General features: G+C 44.4%; 1 protein-coding gene across 2 annotated transcripts in view; it reads right to left on the bottom strand.

The window, feature by feature from the left end:
• The window catches only part of LOC137421982 (uncharacterized), a 164,583-nt gene that overhangs the window by 97,550 nt on the left and 44,725 nt on the right, over positions 1–22,308 (bottom strand). Inside the window, exon 1 of one of the 2 annotated variants that reach the window (XM_068108620.2) lies at positions 15,269–15,708. The exons of the other annotated variant lie outside the window; for it this stretch is intronic. The gene's annotated coding sequence lies outside the window, so the exon portion shown is untranslated. Of the gene's footprint in view, positions 1–15,268; positions 15,709–22,308 lie in introns of those variants that run through there. 2 annotated transcript variants of the gene reach the window in all.

The raw sequence follows: 22,308 nt of genomic DNA, 5'->3' as shown, positions 1-22,308 counted from the left end.
TAACTTTAAAAAAATTTTTTTTTTTGTCATTAATCGAATAATTAAATAATTAATCGATTAATTGATTAATTAATAAATCAAAAATATCCTTTGCAGCCAAATCACCTGGTCATTGGCATGTCCAAATATCAGCTTGCTAACTCAAAAGGTGCCTGAGTTAATGGTCAGAAGAGAAAGGAAATTTGATTAATTAAATAAGTACTTAATTAATCGCTAATAATTAAATAACTCCTCAATTTATTGATTAATCAAAAAAAAATAATAGCGTTTTTGAGAAAGGACTTGCTCACTCTTGTGCCGAAATTTCAGCTTCCTAGCTCAAAGGATGGCTGAGATATCGTCCGGACAAACAAGAAAGAAAACAAGAAAGAAAACAAACAAGAAAACAAGAAAACAAGAAACCAGAGTGAAAACTGAGTACTCTCTTTCAGCGTACGTCACTGCCGAGCCCCCTTTGGTGCCCGGCAATGCCGATTTGCAATGCCTGGAGATGGCATAGGAAAGGAGCGGTGTACAACAAGAAAACAAGAAAGAAACCAGAGTGAAAACTGAGTACTCTCTTTCAGCGTGCGTCACTGCCGAGCCCCCTTCGGTGCCCAGCAATGACGATTTGCAATGCCTGGAGATGGCATAGGAAAGGAGCGGTGTACAATACTTCGAATCGACGTCGATTCCGATGTAAATGATTCCGTGACTACTCCGAGGATGGAGTGCCTTGGAATTACTATTGGACGGTATTTGGAGTGAACGGCGCTTGCTTTAGATGGAGAAACTATGTTTGAGGTTTACAATTTAAATAAAGTTGAATATGGGATGTTGACTTGTTGTGAAATTAACATCATTTTGTGGTGCTGTGCACACACGACTCGATTGCCAGAGAGGTTGGCCACAACACGTTGATACAACAAGAGTCTTTATTCAGAGCTCGCACTCCAGTCTGGGCGGGCTCGAGCTTAGAGCCCGCATATATGTCCCGAGGCCACGCCTTGCCCCCGGGCGTAGCCGATCGGACGAAAGGCGGGGCATGCGTTTCAGTTCCCCGCCTGGACGCTCGCGCCACCCACTGGTGCGCGGGATTATTGTCCCTTGTGCCCGCCACACGCGCCCCCCCAGAATTCCCGCGCACCTGAAGGGTGAGCTTGCGGGGAAGCCGGATGACCCGGCCGAAACGCCCCCTGGCGATGCGTGCAGGGCTGGGGGGTGCCGGGGCTGGGGGGTGCCGGGGTTCTGACCGCCTGGGGGCGGCCTCGACGCGGAGGCAGAGCTGCTTGCGGGAGGTGGTCGAGATCGAGGTGGCCGGCTTGAGGCGGTCCACTGAGATACGATCCGGGGCACCGCCGATGTCGACGGTGAAATATTTGTCCCCGGTCTCCAGCACGCGGAAGGGCCCGTCGTACGGGGGCCGTAGCATTGCCCGGTGGGCGTCGTGCCGGACGAAGACGTACTCCGCCGTGCGAAGCTCCGGGGCGACGTGGGAGGACGGGCAACCGTGGTGTGCCTTCGGCACCGGGGCGAACCTCCAGGCGGTCTCCTGCAGGGTGGAGCGCTGTTGTGCCGCGGACCCAGGAGGCTTGGAGTCGGGGATAAATTCGCCCGGTACCCGCAGTGGTTGCCCGAAGACCAGCTCCGCCGAGGACGCGCGCAGGTCGTCCTTGGGCGCCGTCCTGAGGCCCAGCAGGACCCAGGGGAGCCTGTCGGCCCAGCTGCCGTCGCGGAGGCTGGCCCGGAGCGCGGCCTTCATCGAGCGATGAAAGCGCTCGCACAGGCCATTGGCCTGGGGGTGGTAGGCCGTGGTGCGGTGCAGTTTGACGCCGAGCCCTTGCGCCCCAGAGCTCCGAGGTGAACTGGGGGCTGCGGTCGGACGAGATGTCCGAGGGGGCACCGAACCGGGCAACCCAAGTGGCGATGAAGGCTTGCGCCACATCAGCCGCAGACGTCGCCGCCAATAGCACGGCCTCCGGCCACCGTGTGGTGCGGTCCACCATGGTGAGGAGGTGGGTGAACCCCCGTGAGGGGTGCAGAGGTCCCACCAAGTCGACGTGGACGTGGTCGAACCGATGCTCAGGCACCGTAAACGGGGCCAACGGGGCCTGGGTGTGGCGGTGGACCTTTGCGCGCTGGCACGCGAGGCACGCCCTGGCCCAGTCGCGGACGTCCTTCCTGAGGCCATGCCAGACGAACTTCGCCGCGACGAGCTTCTGGGAGGCCTTCGTGCCCGGGTGGGACAGGCCGTGGATGGCGTTGAAAACCGGGCGCTGCCAGCCAGCGGGCACGATGGGGCGAGGCCGGCCGACGGAGACGTCACACAGGAGGGCCGCGCCCGCGACATTGTTTGTGTGTGCAACACACAGATACGTGTATGCAACACACACACATACACGAAACAACATGTGCCACTCTGTTTGGAATGAGAGGAAGCAGCCTCTCAACTCACCTCCTTGAAATCCGCCTTCGGCGAGTGAACCTGAACCGTCGTTTCATTTGTGACTTCTATATTGCACACTTTCTCTTTGTCACTCGGCAGTTTCACCCGACAGTAGACCTTGGAAGACAAATAAATAAAAATTTGACATGCAATCAATGAACTCACAAATTGTGCAATGGATGGATGCGATGGGGCCGAACCCACAAATAAATAAACACAGGACAAGGAAAATTCACAATACAAGAGTGAAACGCAAAAATAAGGGATTTAATGACAACTAGCCGAAACCCGTGGAACATCCACGGAAGGGAGGATGTGGTGTATGGATCCACGGAAGGGAGGATGTGGTGTATGGATAGTGTGTACCATTATGGATGGCATAGGGGATTTGCTTGTCCGAGTAAGAGTTAGGAAGAAAGATGAGAATGAAGAGTGCGTATATGAACAACGATTGCCGACACCGGCACAAATGCATGCTCTGAATTGTCCACTCAGTGGACGGCTTGCTTTCGCCTTCGCCTGTCCAATCAGCGGACGGCTTGCTTCGCCTTCGCCCAGCAGACGCCAATACGATGGCGTCGTAAGATGGCGTCGTATCGGCAGTTAATCGGATGATTTTGGGCCCCAACGTCGGCTAATTCAGATTTTTCGAGTATGGCTGTACGTAATAAACAAAGAGCGCGGTTCGTAGATTGTAAATCCATTAGTGCCGTGGGCATCGGGTCACTGGGTGCGGCGTAAAAGGGATAACAAAGTCGAGTCCTTACGCTATTATTATATAGACGCCGAAACCCGTGGAACATCCACGGAAGGGAGGATGTGGTGTATGGATAGAGTGTACCATTATGGATGACATAGGGGATTTGCTTGTCCGAGTAAGAGTTAGGAAGAAAGATGAGAATGAAGAGTGCGTATATGAACAACGATCGCCGACACCGGCACAAATGCATGCTCTGGATTGTCCACTCAGTGGACGGCTTGCTTTCGCCTTCGCCTGTCCAATTGGATTTGGATATTGGGCCATCTCAAATTCAGCCCCTGATGGCTGTGGCAGCCATTTTCCAAAATGACACCTTCAGCTTGTTCCGACAAATTGCATCATCAATTGGCTTGGTCCTTTCCACCAGGCATTCTCTGGCGAAAGCCTGGAACTGCTCTTGGCCAATCTTCTTCACATTCCTGACAGTCTCAACTGCAGCAGGACCTGCAATTTCCTTTGTGTCAAGGACAACCAAGTCCATGCTCTCTTCCTCAAAGGGGTTGCCAAGCTCTTCTATGACGCTGACAAGGGCGCGGACATCCTTGGCGAAAGAGGTCTGCACACTTGGTGTCTGGTCGTGATGACGTGTGTCCTCTTGCCTCCCCCAGTGTTGATGGCCATCTTGGAACTCTTCTATGGCCCTGGCAACTTCTGGCCCGGCAATCATCCAACGCCGCAGGGCACTTGGGTTGTCAGTGAGGCCGACTGCTCCACCATCTCCTTTGATGCAGGCGTTATTCTGTTCATGCGCCTGGTCGATTGGGATCGAAGAGAACACCTTCTTCGTCTTCTGTACAGTGAAGTTGCCAGCCCTGAATTCTCTGGCTACATCTGGGTGCTTCATTGGGAGTGCAACCATGTCCCTCAGATGAACAGGAAACCACCTGGCATAGTGTGTGTGGTCTAAGGCATGGAACCATGGGACCAGTTCCGTCAGGGCATCAAGGTACATCGTGAATGAAGCCTGCCGCAGAGAACGCACGTAGACCAGTACCAACATCTCTAGTTCCAGCACAGTTGCCCAGTACTGAAAGTTGGGAATGTCTTCTCCTCTCTGTTGACACCAGTCTTCGAACTCAGGCAGGTCTTCTGCATCATCAGCATATGTCATACAGTGGCGTTCATACGCACGGTGTTGCAGGATGTGCAGTGCCGCTGCAGTGATTTGATGAGCTCTTCTTGTGCGGGTGACGTGGGCAGCTCGCAGCAAGGAGTCGGCCGTCCCTGGTGTTGCAATCTCAGCTTGCAAATCTGCAAAATCTGCAAATCTTGCAAAAATCAAATCTCTGAATCTGAGATGGCCCAATATCCAGATCTTTTCATAATATGATTGTCTACTCGTGTGCCAAATTTGGTGCTTTCCTCACAAAATGCACAATTGTTATGCTATATTTAGCTTAGCTGCCGGACTATAAGCCAACTTCTATTTTTGAACGTCTTTTTTTTTTGATCCAATATGGCTGCCAGACCACGTGAGCGATGACATCATAAATTTATATTCTCGAAATAATTGTTGCATAGATCATGCTCAATAAATTTCAAACTGATAAGACAAAGCGTTGTCCCTGTTGAATTATGATGTCATAATTATGGCACCAATGACGTCATTGTTCACAACACCTATTTCCCATATGGAGTTCTTTACAATGAGCCACGTTTCAAATTTTTTTTAATGCCGACAGCACTGTCGACGGTCGCGATGCTACAAGTCTTTATTGTTGAAAGAAGAAGAAACACACCATTTTGTCCTTCCAGGCCACGTCTCCCAGTGCTATTGCCATTTTAAGTTTTAATTTCCTTTAAAAAGCATTTTCTCTGCAATAATAGGGCCGATTGAGATAAAAATTTTCACCATAGGAGGGACTCGGTCTGTAGAATATTTTAATGGTAATTATGACGGTAATAATTGAAAGGCCCTCGGAGTTGACTTCATCGCAGGAGATTCCAATGATTCTGAAAGCTTTGGCCTCAACAGCGTGAAGCCGAGCAAGGTGTGAGGCAGGAGCACCAGCCCAGAGGGGGGAACAGTATTCCATTGAGCTGTGGATGAAAGCCTTGTATGTGGTGAGGAGCTCAGGTGTGCCAAGGAAGGACTTCGCACGACGGAGGATGCCCAGTCGGCGACTGGCTTTGGAGGCCAGCTTGGAAATGTGGTTTTCCCAAGAAAGATCATGGCAGATAGTGAGACCCAAAAGCTTGAGCGACAGAACTTCTTGGAGAGGATTGTTGAGAAAGTAGATGGGAGGGTTTTCCAGTCGGTCCTTTCGGAGAGACATTGTAAGAGTGTGAGATTTGTCAGGATTGAAAGACATGTTCCACTTGTTTGACCAGTCTGTGATTTTGTCCAGGTCTGCAGAGAGTGAGGAGGCTGCAGACTGCCGATCTGAGGGATGAGGAATGGAGCGGCAGATAGTGGAGTCATCAGCAAAGAGAAAGAGAGGATTTTCCAGAGAGTCGGAGAGATCATTGATGAAGACCAGAAATAGCACAGGGCCCAGAACACTACCTTGGGGAACTCCAGCCAGAACAGAAAGGGGAGATGAGAGAAATCCATTCAGGGCCACACGTTGCCTACGACCAGAGAGGAAGTCCGCAAGCCATGAGTGGAGATTTCCATGAATACCATAGGAGGTGAGTTTGGTGTGTTTCTTCTTCTTTCAACAATAAAGACTTTAGCTTCGCGACCGTACATCCAATCATCTTGAAATTTTGCACACTTGTTCCACCCGATGAGAGCTACATTGCATTAAAAATTCAAGTCGATCCATGCAGTGGTTCAAGAGTTACAGGCTTTTTTAAATTTAGCTTCCATTATTTATTGCGGCCAAACCATGTGACTTATCAAAACGTCTCAAGTAACGATGAAACATCCCCCCATGTGGAACATTTGTTTAAAGTTTCCACTCGATATCTCCACAAATTATGGAGGTGATTCCATTTCTAGTTTGAAAACGTCATAACTCTGAAACCACGTGTCGGATGACATCGCATCGGATGATGTCGGATTTTTTGTTCGTCATGGGTATCCGAATATGCATGCCAAGTTTGGGCTCGATCCGTTCAGCCGTTGCGGAGAAAAAGGGTTTTTTGTGTTTTTTCACGGAAAACAAGATGGCGGCCGAACCATGTGACGTATGACTTCGAACATTTTCGCATTCTGAGTTTTTTTTTTTACTAAGCATCTGGGGAAAAAATCTCATTTTCGGGGGAGAAAAACTGTGTTTGACGAATTCTAACCTCTTAACGTTAGCATTTTTGATATACTCAATACACATGTTTTTTGTTCCCATTGCAGAGTTCTTTAGAATGAGCCATTCCTCAAATTTTTCCATTGAGCCGTTTCGGAGATACAGAGGGGCAAAGTTGAAGGTGTTTTACAAGATGGCGCCCATACCACGTGACCTATGACGTCATCATTAGCATTAAAAAATTCTACGAGCCTAGCCGATCATTTGATGAAAATTTCCTGTCAATCCGACCAGCGGTTGCTGAGAAACTTAATTATGAAGTTTTCGGAGGTGCAAAATAGGGTGGAAGAATAATAATAAGAAAAACTCTAGCAGTAATAATAGGTTACTCTCCATTTCATGGAGAGTAAACCTAATAACAATAGTTTCCTTTCAAGGAACTTCAATACAGGAGGAGGGCATTAGGTCCATTAAGTCTGCACAATGATGGCCAACCTATAGTTGTTTGTACGTGCTCTATCCTTTTAATGCTGAATGTCAAGTAAGGAAGCAGCACAAACCACTTTAAAGTACTTGGCATGACTCGGCCAGGAGTCGAACGACCGACCTCCCAGACTCAGAGCAGACAGTCCAGCCAGTCTTTGGTTTGACTCGGGCCAGGATTCGAACAACCAAACTCCCAGACTCGGGTCAGACACTCCAGACCTCCAAATGTGGTTGTGGCCTTCTTATTTTGTGAAGGATGTATTTTATTTGAAATACACAAATCCAGCGCATACCGAGCGCAACACAGCAGACTACTACAGTACGTATATAAAAAAAGGTAATCCGAATTGAAGGGGTTAATATGCAAAGTTTATTTATTTTGACAATTTACATGTGGTTTACTAATTAAAAGGAGATCCTCAGCTTTCCATTGATACCTTCCATGCATCATTGCTGTCACACATGACTAAGTACATGTTCATTGAAAATGACAAGTTCAAATCGCATTTTTACAAGTTTGGCTAATCGTGCAAATCAGGATAATTGGTGTAAAATGAACGTCAGATGTGAACTTTTCTCAGGAATGATTGGCCTTTATGCACCCACACCTTAAACATGTCCACCTCCCCTTTCAACATAAAGCTCACAGCGGCGGAGCATGCCCTGAACTGCTCGTCTCACCATAGCCGGGTCATTGCGCAAAGCATCCACTTCATGTCGAATACGGCCCTGCAATTCGTCAAGATCACGGGGAGGAGTTACGAACACCTTGTTCTTTAAATGTCCCCAAAGGAAATAATCACATGGTGTGAGGTCAGGTGATCTTGGCGGCCATTCCACTGCATGGTTGAGGGCGATGACTCGGTCTCCAAAGAGTTCCCTCAGTCGATCTCGGACAGCGATAAGGCGATGTGCTGGGGCGCCGTCTTGGGCCCACCAGAGATATCTGAAGACACCACAAACCTGTCGCTCAAAGTTCTCCCCCAGCTGCAGTAAAACTTCATCATTGATCATCTGCAGATACCTGTTACCATTGGCATTCCTTTCAAAGAAAAATGGTCCGATCACCTGACCACTTCCACAAAGTCCCAACCAAACAGTCCACTTTTGTCGATTCATGTTGGTGTCAAAATTAAATTCTGGGGGTTGTCCTGTCGGTGCATATTCAAGAACATTATGGGTATTGACCTTGCCGTCCATGGCGAAAGCAGCTTCGTCGCCGATAACGATATACCGCAGGAAATTGACATCTGCGCTGCAACGTGCTATCAACCATCTGGCAAGCACCAGCATCCTGGCAAAATCCCCTGGCGTAAGTTGATACCGGATGTGAATCCAATATGAATATTGGTGGAGGTCCAGTCTTGTGATTCGGTTGAATGTTGCCGAAGGCAATCCCGTCCCATTTCGTCTTGTGCTGGTATCCCTAGGATGCACCAAAACTTGCTGCCTTACTGCTGCAATGTGCATTTCCGATCGCCCAGTGCTACCAGAATACCAGAATTCTCCTTGCTGCGGTTGAGACTAGTGCCATGCTCTTGGTATTTTCTAACATTCGCCCAGATGGTTTTGGCTGCTGGAGGCTCTCGTTCTGGGAAAAGTTCCCTGAACGCATCACGAGTTCGCTGCAAACTTCCAGTTTGGTGAAAGGTTGTAACCACGAAGGTCTGCTGTTCAGTCGTAAGTTGAACCATCTTTTCAATGACTCAGACTGTCTCTAATCCCATACACTGTAGGCCCATTTTAAATGCCCATCTTAAAAAAAGGATGACGCAACCGACGATTACCAGACCAGCTTAACAATTTTACATAATCAACTTGGCAATCGACAAGTAATGCGTCCATTTAAAACTGTCTTGCACCGATTAGCCAAACTTGTAAAAATGCGATTTGAACTTGTCATTTTCAATAAACATGTACTCGGTCATGTGTGACAGCAATGATGCATGAAAGGCATCAATGGAAAGCTGAGGATCTCCTCATAATTGGTAAACCACATGTAAATTGCAAAACTAAATAACCTTTGCATATTAACCCCTTGAATTCGGATTACCTTTTTTTTGATACAAACTGTAGAACGGCACTCAGTAGGGAGCATACCTCCACCTAGTTGGCCATATCACTCAATGGTGAAGAATCACTTTAAAAATAAATAATTCTCATATCCGAATCCATATTCAGATCTTCACCAAAATTGAATCGATTCTTCCTTGTCACACATACAACCTTTCCACCAAGTTTCATCCAAATCCATCCATAACTTTGAGATATCCCGCAATGTATAGTTTTTGGCCCTATCTCCCAATGGTGAAGAATCACTTTAAAAATTAAACAATTCTCATATCCGAATCCATATTCAGATCTTCACCAAAATCGAATATATTTGTCCTTGTCAGACACTCAACCGGTCCACCAAGTTTCATCTAAATCTGTCCACAACCTTTTGAGATATCCTGCTATGTATCGTTTTTGGCCCTATCTCCCAATGGTGAAGGATCACTTAAAAAATTCTAGTAGCCGGATCCGAATCCGGATCTTCACCAAAATCGAATCAAATCGTCCTTGTTACATACGCTACATCTCTGTCAAGTTTTATCTGAATCCGTCCACAACTTTTTGAGATATCTTGTTCACAAACAAACAAACAAACTTGAAATCGGTCAGAGACCGAGGACTTGCTGGAATGCACTTTTTTATTGACCTTCAGTTTAACCTTTCAAGGTCACTCAAGGTCAAAGTTCATGGTGCCAAATGAAAGGTCGTATGTGACTTCCTATATGTCAGTAACAGTAAGTGTATGCACTATGCATATCTCTTGTACTTTTAGAGTTATAGTGGTTTGAAATATATTTTAAATGAAAACTCGACCCCCCTGATTTCACGTTTTGGGTGACCTTGAGCTAGACCTTGGGCCTAGAGAGTCCAAAATTGGGCACAGTGTATTCCAGGGCAAGGCAAATATGTGTGTAAAGTATGGCGGCGATATAGATGTAGTACTGTGCACAAACAGACAGACAGACAGACAGACAAACCAACCAACCAACATACTTGCCGGAATTTTTTCCGGCAAGTAACAAACAGACAGGGGTGAAAACATAACCTCCATCCACCTCTGGTGGCGGAGATAATAAGATGTATTTTATTTGAAATACACAAATCCAGCGCATACTGAGCACAACACAGCAGACTATCTTTGTCTAACATGGACAAAAGACAAAAATTTTCTGACCAACGACTGATCATTAGATTTTCACGCAGAGAGTCATGGAAGAAGGAAGTTGCTTGCCTGCAGATATCTCAACCATATGTTAGGGAATTAACTTCAGGAGGTGAATCAGCATGAATCACTGTATGACAGGAACAGAGTGGGGAGACGTTCGACTGCGATACAGGAGAAAAATCAGCTCCCAGAGGCCAAAACATCCCTTTCTTATTTTCATTGCAATCGTCATGGAACAACATTTCTCTTGGTCCTCTAAGGTGACATTCTATTGACATTATTATTTCCACTTGCTTCCAAATTTCCAGATATAATGATCAACTCTGCAAGTAATTTTCCTAAAGAATGAGATTGATAAATGAATAGCTCGTTTTGCCGGGATTTAAGGCTCATGGAGGAGTTGTTGTTCTCCTAATCTTCCCTTTATAAGGGGTGAGGTAATTTTAATCATCTCCACCCCATCAACCTCTCTACCCCCCATTGATCCCACATTCGAACAACCTAGCTGAACCTTGCTTCTGAACCTCTGTCCGCCTGGCAGCTATAGTACCATCTTGATTCGTTTGGGACACTCAGCTCAGGTCATCGATCAGCAGCGCTGCCCTGGCCGATCTGCTGGACCTATTACCCCAGGCTGTCATCATAATCCTGTACACACACACACACGTCACTCACACACTCACACACACACACACACACACACACACACACACACACACACACACACACACACACACACACACACACACACACACACACACACACACACACACACACACACACACACACACATTTTTTCTCTTTTGTACATACATCGCAAGCAAGACAAGGACGTTTGTATAATCTATACATTAATTACATGAACACTCGTCGAGGATGGAAAAACATCGTTTACGGGACTTGAACCGAGGAACCCGAAATCATGAGTCATGGGAACACTACCAGGCAAACCCAACAGGACTTCTTTATTAATTTGAATACTATAAAAATACTGTCTACAGCAGCCAATAGGATACTTAATTTGCAGCTTCTGGGTTGTATCATTATGGCTAAACTCCTAGGCGAGCATAATTAAGGAGAAAAACGGCATTCTGGTTTCGTGCCCGAAGATGATGCCGCATTATGGAGCATGCAGTGCTAGTGAGTGAACATTAAAAAGGCTGATCCTATCTATACCCTAAGGAAGTCTACAAATCTGGTGAAATCATCCTTTAAAACCCCTGTATACAAGTCAATATCAAAAGAGGTAAAAATGCACTTTTTTGCTAAATATGGAATCCCATGGAAAAAACAAAAACGACTGATGTATTTAAAATACGTTAACACATGCTGAGCATTCGTCTCATTTTAAGATAATTTGAAGGTGTGGATTATACTTCGGGTGATGCTATGCAAAATTATTTTGTCCTGATGGAAACCATGGTGTATAAAATTTGCTTATTTCAGTAAATTTCCCACATGATCTGACAAATCGTTCAATTAAATGTTTATAATCAAATTTTGTAAGCCAATTGTAAACGAGATAATGAACGGACTAGTTTTGTATAATTATAAACCAATAATTATGTTTCCCAGACCTCCAAATGAAAGAGAGAGGAGAAAAAGAGAGAGGGAGAGAGGGAGAGAGAGCGAGAGAGCGAGAGAGCGAGAGAGCGAGAGAGCGAGAGAGCGAGAGAGCAAGAGGGAGAGAGAGCGAGAGAGCGAGAGAGCGAGAGAGCGAGAGAGCGAGAGGGAGAGAGGGAGAGAGCGAGAGAGCGAGAGAGCGAGAGAGACAGAGAGACAGAGAGACAGAGAGACAGAGAGACAGAGAGACAGAGAGAGAGAGAGAAAGAGAGAGAGGGGGGTGGGGGGGAAGAAATCATTGCGACATGCAAGTGAGTGGTGATGCTGGATGGGTCCGTGGATGTTTCCTCTCTGGAGTGGACTAGTCGATAAAATGTGTTGACTCCAAAAGTGAGAGTGTTGGGTTTGGGAAGGGTTAATGGGGGTAGAAAAGATTGCAGATGCAGATGTGGGAGGCTATTAGGTGGTGGTGCACCGCCTGCTTCAACCCTAGACCTAGAGGAGTGGGATCAAATAACCTCAGGAAGACAGTTCTACAAACGGGAAAAAAGAGGAACAAAAGAGTGGAAGTTCGATGTAACCCTGGATTTTGGGATTTCAAACGGGAAGGGGGTTACTGGATGTTTTCCGACATGGGTAACTTACTCATAGTTGCAACATAAGGTATGAAGTACAAAACATGACAGGTAACTTCATTGAAAAATAATAATGAAGTTACCTATGTCACAGAGCAGGTAAATGACATGAAAAGCCCGTTATGTCGAAAGTGTAAGTCTAGACGGCAACACTGTCAGACCAAAATTATGTTATTTTTCAAGATGACGGAGAATATTTTATTTCGGAAGAGGGTGACGAACCACCCATTGAGTTTTTGTGTAATATTGATGACGTCAATTAATAATATTATTCCATCCTTTGGCAATGGAGAAGAGAGAGAAACCTCGCGTGTCAAAGTAAAAAAGAAAGATTGGCACATGAGTTAAGATTTACTATAAACAACGATCTTTCTTAGGAAAAAGACATATCTAAGTTGGCTTCCAGTGCCAGACACAAACTGGACATCTTTGGCCATGCAAGGTCTTTCCTTGGCCAATCAGAAAGATGGTTGTAAAGAGTTTATGATCAGATTTTATGAATAATTTCTACCTCTTCCAATGAGCTTCTCACACATAGCAGTCACACATATTAAATAAAAGCACTGATTTTTATTTATTTATTATTTGTCTAAACAGTTGTAGAGGCTCCTCCAATTAGGCATCGGGTTAGCAGAGCTTCAACCCCATACGTCTCCGTAGGATTGTACTGCAGTCAATACCAGGAAGAGGGTTTACCTCTCAATTTTATAGACCAGTCCACTCCGGAGAGGGAAGCATCCTAACACACGTGTTTTGGGCTTCTTGGCCCCTTGGTTCAGGGGTTAATATCCATACGAAAATGTTTAAAAAAGCTAATCGACTGGCAGAGATTTAAAACAGCCGCCAGTTTGACAATCAGCAAAAGGTATGTGATGGGCAGATACTCCTACAAATGTTGGCCATCACTAGCTAGGCCAAACGAGTGCGAGAATGTCTCATCTGAGTGGTAATTGAATGAGCAAGTGATTTGGCAGTCTGTCTCGGTCACCATCTTGCATGCTTATTGATGATGGCCACACCCACTCCTTTCATTCCCTTGGCAACAGAGATTTTGATTGCATGCGCATGTGCTTTTTCACAAGACCACTTTCTCGACACGTGGCGAGTCATTTTGGCTCGTCGTCGTGAATGCCTGACGTACGTCTCATCAAACATTAAATTGGAGTTATTTATTTTAAATATATTTCAAAATTCTGATTCAAGTTGTGTGTCCAATGGAAAAACATACAATAAACAACCCACGTGGTGTCATATGTGCTCCTCGTCATGATGAAACTCAACCTTGTGTTTCAAAGAGAATGTTACCTGCCCATGTTTTGACCAACGGGGCAGGCATCAATTGCAGGGCCGCCGCATCCTCAGGACATCCCGGCTCCCGAAGAAGCATCCTTCTTGCAAAATCAATGACAGCATGTCAACAGGGATATGAGAATGGCACGTGCAGATGACAGGAATGTCATAGCCTATGACATATTCGAGCTAACTATTGCACATTCAAGAGCTCATCAAATGCCTTGAAATTCCGACAGACCTCCCAGACTCAGCAGACACACAAGCCAGTCTTTGGTTTGACTCAGCCAGTGGTCGAACAACCGACCTCCCAGACTCAGAACAGACAATCTATCCGGTCACACACACAAGATTCAGACAAAGTAGATTCCCCCCCCCCCCCCCCCCCCCAAAAAAGGGATTTTAAAACATGCAAGGATATTTCTTCATAAATGCACCTCTCTTCCATTACCCAGTAGGACCGCAATTTACAACAATATGCCAACGCTGCCATCGATGTTGTGACTTGACCATTTTGGAGAAGAAAAACAAGCAGACGATAGGAGTCGGCGCCTGGAATCAATTCCCCGGAAGCAAGAAGAGATGCTGTTACAGCGATGAGCACTTTGCATTGATGCTACAGGCCAAACTCTTCGTGAACACAAAATGTTCTATTCAAAGGTATCCAGGTTGGGCATATTCCAATAAAAGAAAAGAATTAAGGCAACATCCCCTATTATAGCTGCACAGCAGGTAAGGCTCCAAAACCTGATATTTGCCTGCTGGAAAGCTTTACGAGTCGGCAAGGACTTCATTTCTGAATATGGATCTTCTCAACTTACAAGCATTTTTTTCTTTTTTTGCCAGATTGGATGACACTTGCAGAAAAATTGCCTCAATCATCCCAGTATCAAGAGTTCCAGCTACGAGAGGATTTTCCCTACAAGTCAGAATAAAAACTGAAAGCAGAAGTCGTCTGAGCAGGGAAAACATCATACGTTCGCTCGATGAGAACTTCCGGTGTGGAAGAAGACAATGACAGCTCTGACTTTGGAATGGCCAGTGCGGGCACCTTGGGAATTAGAATACCAGGTAAAAGTGATGAGTCGGTTACCTATCCGGTTATCAATTCAATGCGTATTTGACCAGAATTCAATCTTGAACTCAGTTCGTTGATTCAATCATTACACTGAGGTGTGGCTGGGCCCCTGCACATTAGGGCAGGAAGTTGGAATTTGTTTCGGGCCTGGAACACAATAGCCTACACTTCAGAAAAGGTGCTGTATAACATGTAATGCTCACCTGTGAATGCTCACAGAAGGCACACCGGGTTCCATGTTCCCTTCAGTAAAACAAATAGTGAAGTTGTTTAGGTAACAAGTGCAAATAGACATGACTGATGGCGTTTATACTTTAGCTTATTGACAAAAACCCTTTCTCAGAATACTATTAAGTACATGGTATTGTAAAGGGTAAAAAATAGTACTTTGCCGTCACTGTGACGGCTTCCGGTTTTTAGGAGTAGAAATGCTATTTCCACCAAGTAGCCTGCTCAAATTATCTGCGGTTTGTTGTACAAATCAGCTTTAAACATCAAGTTGGTCCCACATGTGACGTTAAACTTTCATATAATTTTACGGGTACCGATGACGTCATACTTTGGAAATGACCAATGGGAGCCTATTCGCTGTGTGACGCCGCATGATGGGTGAAATTTGTCACCTGTGTGCACATTGCTCTGCACCAGACTCTTTGGTGTAATGGTTCGAGCATCCACTCCGAGTCTGGGGAGGTCGGCCGTTTGAACAGAGACTTTGAAAATAGTGCATGCTGCTTCCTTGCTTGATATTCAGCATTACACAAGGAAAGAACATGGACAATCCCCATAGGTTGGCATCGATGCCGAGGAGGAAATTCATCCTCAGGAAATGCGGTGAGAAATGCAGCGCTGTTGTTGTGGAGTCGATGGTACCCTGCTCCAGGAAGTGAGGGCACTTCCTCCAAACTCAGTGGCTGTGTTTGTCTCATCTAATAGTCCTGTGTTGTGTCTCCTCTGTGTGTGTGTGTGTGTGTGTGTGTGTGTGTGTGTGTGTGTGTGTGTGTGTGTGTGCAGTGTGTGATGTATGAGTAGGAGCTCCATTATAACCCTTACAACAACAACAACAACATGCATTTTAAGGCCATTTTCCCTGCTGGAGAGGGGGGTAGCCTTGCGGTCCCCATGACAATCTTCTCCATCCATTATAAGCCTTAGATTTTGTATAAAAGATGTTAGTTCAAGCTGAAAGGTAAGAACAAAAAACACCAAAAAAATTAACACAATGAGCCGTTTTTTTTAACAATAATCATATGTATCTGAAAGACTGAGAAATCATAACATCCATTAAAAATTAACGAGGCACAAGGAACAGTCACAAAGGCCATAAAGAGGTGCAACGTTGCTGAATACGCGTAGCATTTAAGCCAAAAAATATGTCGAGTTTCATTGTTATTTACGCCAAATAAATAAATGTTTCCTCAAGCCAAAACCAATATCATGCATAATTTGTGCCTAATAGACTTAGACCTCCTACACCTTCAAGCAATGCAAATCATGTCTCAGACAAACACTCATACATACACCACGGAACATACACCACGGAACATACACCACGCAAGAGAAGTTTCAGAATGCTTTGTAATCAACAAGGGAAAGCAACACCTGGGGGCCTGATGGTCAGGCACATCCAGATATAGATCCATTGCTCACGCTTTGTAAAAACCCTGGGTTCGGTTTCAAGCTAGGACACGTGTGCAGACTTTTCACTGGTGGGCCCAGACGTTTTCCAAACTCCGATGATGCCTGGAGGGAACGTACAGCAACTCTGTGGGAAATTTTTTATCCTCCCTTTGATTTCAACATGTCTGTTTGTAAACATTAAAACAGGACTGAGGGCTTTTGAACACAAGGGATAATATTACTATTGAAGTGGCTCATCAAGCAAGAAAGCAAGAAGGAAGTCCCTGCAGGCTGATCTTTGGAACACAACCTCCCCTGTTTTCTATCAGCGCAGGTGGTCCTCAAATTCAAAGATTAATGACAACCGGAGGTTGTCGTGTACTTGCATTGTGCTTTTCTGCCTTCTGTACACAGCTGCTACGTACTGCCAAAACATTTGCTCAGTTTTCAAAAACGACCAAAAGTAAAACTAGAAGAAAAAGAAAAAAAAAAACACCTTTAGAGGCCATTTTTTTTTTCGGGGACCGTGGTTGTTGTTGTTTTTCGGTCCCCTTTTTGAAGCAATGTTTTACGGCCGGATGCCCTTCCTGACGCCAACCCTTTTTGCCGCCTTTAACGACAGACAGGGAATTACCAGTGAACTGGTACTCAATTAGCCGACCTCGGAAGGATGACAGGCTGAGTCAACCCCCCTGGCGTTAATTCAGCAATCGACCGGGATTCGAACCCAGGATCCTAGGATCCTAAGCCGGCACCCTAGCCACTAGCCCAACACCAAAAGTAAAACTAGAAAGCATTTGAAAATGCAAAACCCATCCGCGTCCACTTTGTAGTCAGACGTCTTCCTATTCTTGCATATGCCAAACATGACGAAAACAGCTAAAAAATATATACAAAATGAAAATTGATGATTCTATACAGCTTTGACCTTCGACCTTTTGATATTAAAAAAAAAACAATCAGCTTCTAGCTTTTGATTGGTGAACCAATTATGTGACCCAACGTGCAAATTCTAAAAATTTCAGGTCAATCGGATGAAAATTGATGATTTGAGGTGACGCTGACCTTTGACCTTTTGACAAATTTTTTCATTTGTCTTCTCCATATTGTCATAATAAAACTTTTGTTAAAAATTCGATGACAAAAGCTCAAATGGTAAAAAAAAGCTACGGCGCAGACAGACACACGGATAGACACACAGAAACGATTGCAAAATAAAAGCTCGTCTCCTGCTGCACAGGTGACGGCCTAATGATTATTTATTCCTGATACATGAAACACCCTGTTTACCTGTAACACCCTGTTACGGTGGTTTTTTTTTTTTTTACGGTGGTTTACGGTGGTTTTACGGTGGTGGTTTTACGGTGGTTACGGTGGTTTTTTTTTGTTTTTTTTTAATACATGAAACACCCTGCAACCGATGCCTACAGAAAACAGTCGTTTTCGCATGTTGTTAAGATGTGACTTAACAACATACAACGTAGTTGCTGCAAGTGAGACGTGGTTTAATGAGCAATCCAAATGGAGGACAAGAATTTTAAAAGGCTACAGGATTGCCTACAGAATTTTTTTTAGCCCTCGTTGGACTTATTCCGAAACGGGGGCTTTTGTGTTGGGTCTCGTCCATCCATTCGTCCGTCCGCCCACAACCATATCTCGGACACGCATGGACCGATTTTGTCCATACTTGGTGAAAAGACAGTACATGATGGTATACATATGCACACAGTTACCACCACAACCATGGTCCAGATTTGTCACCATGGGATTTCCATCTCTTCAGCCCACTCAAGGAGCATACAGGAAGCATCAACATTCAAGGTGATGAAAGCAGGTGTCCTTGAATAACCATGTACACACCGTAAATATTTTGATGCTTCTGGCGTTAAGGTGTTGCTAGACTGATGGGACAAATGCGTACATGTCGAGGGAGTCAGCTGGTTCGAATCCGGCTCAAAGGGGAAGCCCAAATTTTTTAACCAGTCTTGGAGGCGTTTGAGCATTAGAGAGTCACACCGAAGACTTTCAAAATGGAACGTGCTGCTTCCTTGTTTGATGCTTGCAACATTTTAAAGGATAGAACACGGACAAACATAACCTGAAAATAATAGTGCAGGACTTGCCGGGCCAAATGGTCTCCTCCTGCATACAAGTTAATTGCAAGGGAAGTAATATTATATTATTATATTATTATTACACCCCATGTAAGATTTTAACATTCTCCCTAAGATATCGTGAGTCATATGAAGGAAGTAGTTGTGCGGTTTAAATTGCAGGCCAATTTTAACCCCTTCATGCTGAGACTGAGTGCCCTCCTTATAGAGAGGCGTTCAGTATTTTCAAAATGTTAAATACACCTTTGTATGTATGATGAAACATTAACTAGGTAAACCCAATCAACTCAACTAAGTAAACCAAGCAAATAGTAATCGATTCATCTGTGATCTGTGGACTTTACTTTTTCACAAATTTCAAACTTGGCTTTGTCTGGGATGAAACCACATCCGACTTTTACCACTCGACCACAGATAATTTTACATGATAAAAATCGGTATTTTAACAATTAATTATAAAGAGCCGGTCCTTATGGATGGGAAGAAGACGAAGCAGGATTTGGAGCGCCACTGAAAACGCACACAAACACTTTGCAAATCATATATACAGTCACGTGAAAAAGTAAGTACACCCCATGTAAAGTTTTGACATTTTCAACATATTTCAACATACAGCTATTTGATCTTCATTTCAACAATATTGATAGATAAAGGTGATATAATATAACAAATATCATGAAACATTTACATTTTGTAGTCCATTGTATAATTTAAATAAACATAAATGCAAATTTTGCATGTGGAAAAAGTAAGTACACCCTTGGCTCTAATAGGTGGTATTGCCCCCTTTGGCAGAAACAACCTCAAGTAGGCGTTTCTTATAACTGTCTACCAGTCTCTGACATCGACTGGGAGAAATTTTTGCCCACTCCTCCATGCAGAATTATTTCAGCTGTGCGATGTTTGAGGGGTTTCTTGCATGCACAGCTCGTTTCAAATCCCCCGACAACATCTCGATGGGATTTAGATCCAGGCTTTGACTTGGCCATTCCAGAACCGTCCATTTCTTTCTTTTCAGCCATTCCTTGGTGGATTTACTGGTATGTTTAGGGTCATTGTCATGTTGCAAGGTCCACCTTCGGTTGAGCTTGAACTTCCCGACAGATGGCCCCACATTATCCTCAAGCACCCTCTGTTACAATGAAGAATACATAGTGGATTCTATGATGGTGAGCTGGCCAGGCCCTGATGCAGCAAAGCTGCCCCAAACCATAATATTTCCACCACCATGCTTTAAAGTTGGTATTTTTTTATTTTTTTATTTATTTATTTTTAATACAGAGTCGAGGCTCGTGAAAGAGCTAACATTTATCAAACAAACAAGCAAACAAAGTATATAAAAAGGGGAGCGGTCGAAAAGATGGGGAGAGAAGGGGAGGAAGCACACAAACACAACATTTGAGAGCAGGGACATCGGGAGATTGTGGGAGGGAGAGTGCCTGGGGGGAGGCAGGATAGGTATAAAACGCAAGGACACCAAGGACTTCCAGGAAAGAAGACAAAAGTCACCTCAAAAAAGTGGATTTGGGGTGAAATTAGCGGGGGTAGAAAAGATCAAGGTTTTGGATTGGGGAAGATAAGAGATGGTGGTGAACAGCCGTTTTAAAGACCTGGAGGGAGGAGTGGTATCAGGTTCTTGTGGACAAATGCTGTCTTTGGTTTTCACCAAACATGTCTTCTGGTACTGTGGCCAAATAGCTCTACCTTTGACTCATCTGTCCAGAGCACATTGTTCCAGAAGTGCTGGTCTTTGCCTCAGTGTTCATCTGCAAACTTTAGTCTTGCCCTGATGTTCTTTCTGGACAGCAAAGGTTTCCTCCTGGCACACCTCCCATGTAGATCAAATTTGTGCAGCCTCTTTCTAATGGTAGACTCGTGCACTTTGACATCAACATTGGCAAGAGCTACCTGTAGGTCCCGTGATGACATTCTGCGGTTCTTAGAGACCACTTTCAGCATCTTGCGGTCCACTCTCGGGCTGAATTTGCTGGGGCGGCCTGGCCTGAACAAGTTGGCAGTTGTTTGGAATCTTCTCCACTTGTCGATGATCTTCCGGACAGTCGAATGATTGATTTCAAATTGTTTGGAGATCTTTTTAAATCCCTTCCCAGACTCGTAGGCATCTATAACCTACTTTCTGAAGGCCTCCGAGAGCTCTTTTGATCTAGGCATGGTGACACCACACACTTCAACAACAAAGAGCAAACCAAACTAAATGTCTGAAGTTTAAATAAGACAGGTTCATCCAAGATCCTCTCTGACGATGTTCTAATCATTTGCACCTGAGTTGGTGCACCTGATTCTAATTTTAGGTATTTGAAGTAGTGATAAATGTAGGGGTGTACTTACTTTTGCCACATGCGAAATTTGCATTTATGTTTATTTAAATTATACAATGGACTACAAAATGTAAATGTTTCATGATATTTGTTATGTTATATCACCTTTATCTATCAATATTGTTGAAATGAAGATCAAATAGCTGTATGTTGAAATATGTTGAAAAAGTCAAAACTTTACATGGGGTGTACTTACTTTTTCACGTGACTGTAGAATGAAAAACGAAGAAATGTAAATGATATATTCAGACTCTCATGTCTTTATTTTTGCTGGATGTTTCCCCAGCCAGGATTCCACGTGACGTCTGTCCAAAAGGTTTTAACAAGAATACCAGCTCACACGGTGAAATAGTCCTCAATGTTTTCTATCAATCTGTTTGTTTTACCGATCCCTAAACCCTATCTTTCTTTCTTTTTTTTTTACCTGTAAGCACACACTGTACTCCCACTCCTGCCTCCCCTTCCTCCCGTCCGTTAGGACAGGCTCTTTCTTGGTAATGAATTATTCACAGATAATACCGTAGTACCTGAGTATCCCACTTTAAAGGCTGCTTGATGTGACTTAACAAAATGAATAAAATACTGAAAAGCAGTTGTAGCACAAGGTTCTGGGAGTTCAAGACCACACATAAAGGTGCAGGGATGTTCTAACCTCGAGTAATCGGTGCTTCCGTTCATTCCCTGGCATCAGCATTAAGAATGTTAGCAAGATGGACTAAACTCACAGAAACCTGGACCACAAAGGTTTTGCAGCTCGAATGCATCATTAGACTTCCTCTCAATATTTAATAAACAACCACCGACAGCACATTCACCTTTTAGCGAGACCCTTTCGCAAAACATCACAATCATTACCTCCGCCACCGAAGGTGGATGGAGGTTATGTTTTCACCCCTGTCTGTTTGCCCATTTGTCTGTCCGTTTGTGAACAAAATATCTCAAAAAGTTGTGGATGGATTCGGACGAAATTTGGCAGAGATGTAGAATACGTGACAACGACAAAATGATTAGATGTTGGTGAAGATCCGGATTCGGCTCCTATAATTTTTTAAGTGATTCTTCACCATTGGGAGATTGAGCCAAAAACGATACATAGCAGGATATGGTAAAAAGTTGTAGACAGATTTGGACCAAACTTGGTGGACAGGTTGTGTGTGTGACAAGGACAAATAGATTCGATTTTGGTGAAGATCTGAATATGGATTAGGATTTATGATAATTATTTAATTTTTTAAAAGTGATTCTTCACCATTGAGTGATCAGGCTAAAACCATCATAAAGCAGGATATCTCAAAACATTATGGACGGATTTGGACGAAACTTGGTGGACATGTTGTGTGTGTGACAAGGACAAATATATTCAATGTTGGTGAAGATCCGGATCCGGATACAGCTAGTAGAATTTTTAAAAAGTGATTCTTCACCTTTGGGCGATGGGGCCAAAAACAATACAAAGCAGGATATCTCAAAAAGTTGTGGACGGATGATTTTGATTAAATGTGATTCTGTATTGTGATTTTCAGGTCAACTCCAGGATACAAAACGTAAACTGCTCACCTGGCGGAGGTATGCTCTCTACTGAGTGCCGTT

This window comes from Myxine glutinosa, chromosome 2 (assembly GCF_964187855.1).
Source record: "Myxine glutinosa chromosome 2, kmMyxGlut1.1, whole genome shotgun sequence".
Taxonomy (NCBI): Eukaryota; Metazoa; Chordata; class Myxini; order Myxiniformes; family Myxinidae; genus Myxine; species Myxine glutinosa.
Note: the sequence above shows the minus strand (reverse complement) of the source record. Positions and strands in the feature narration are given on the sequence as shown.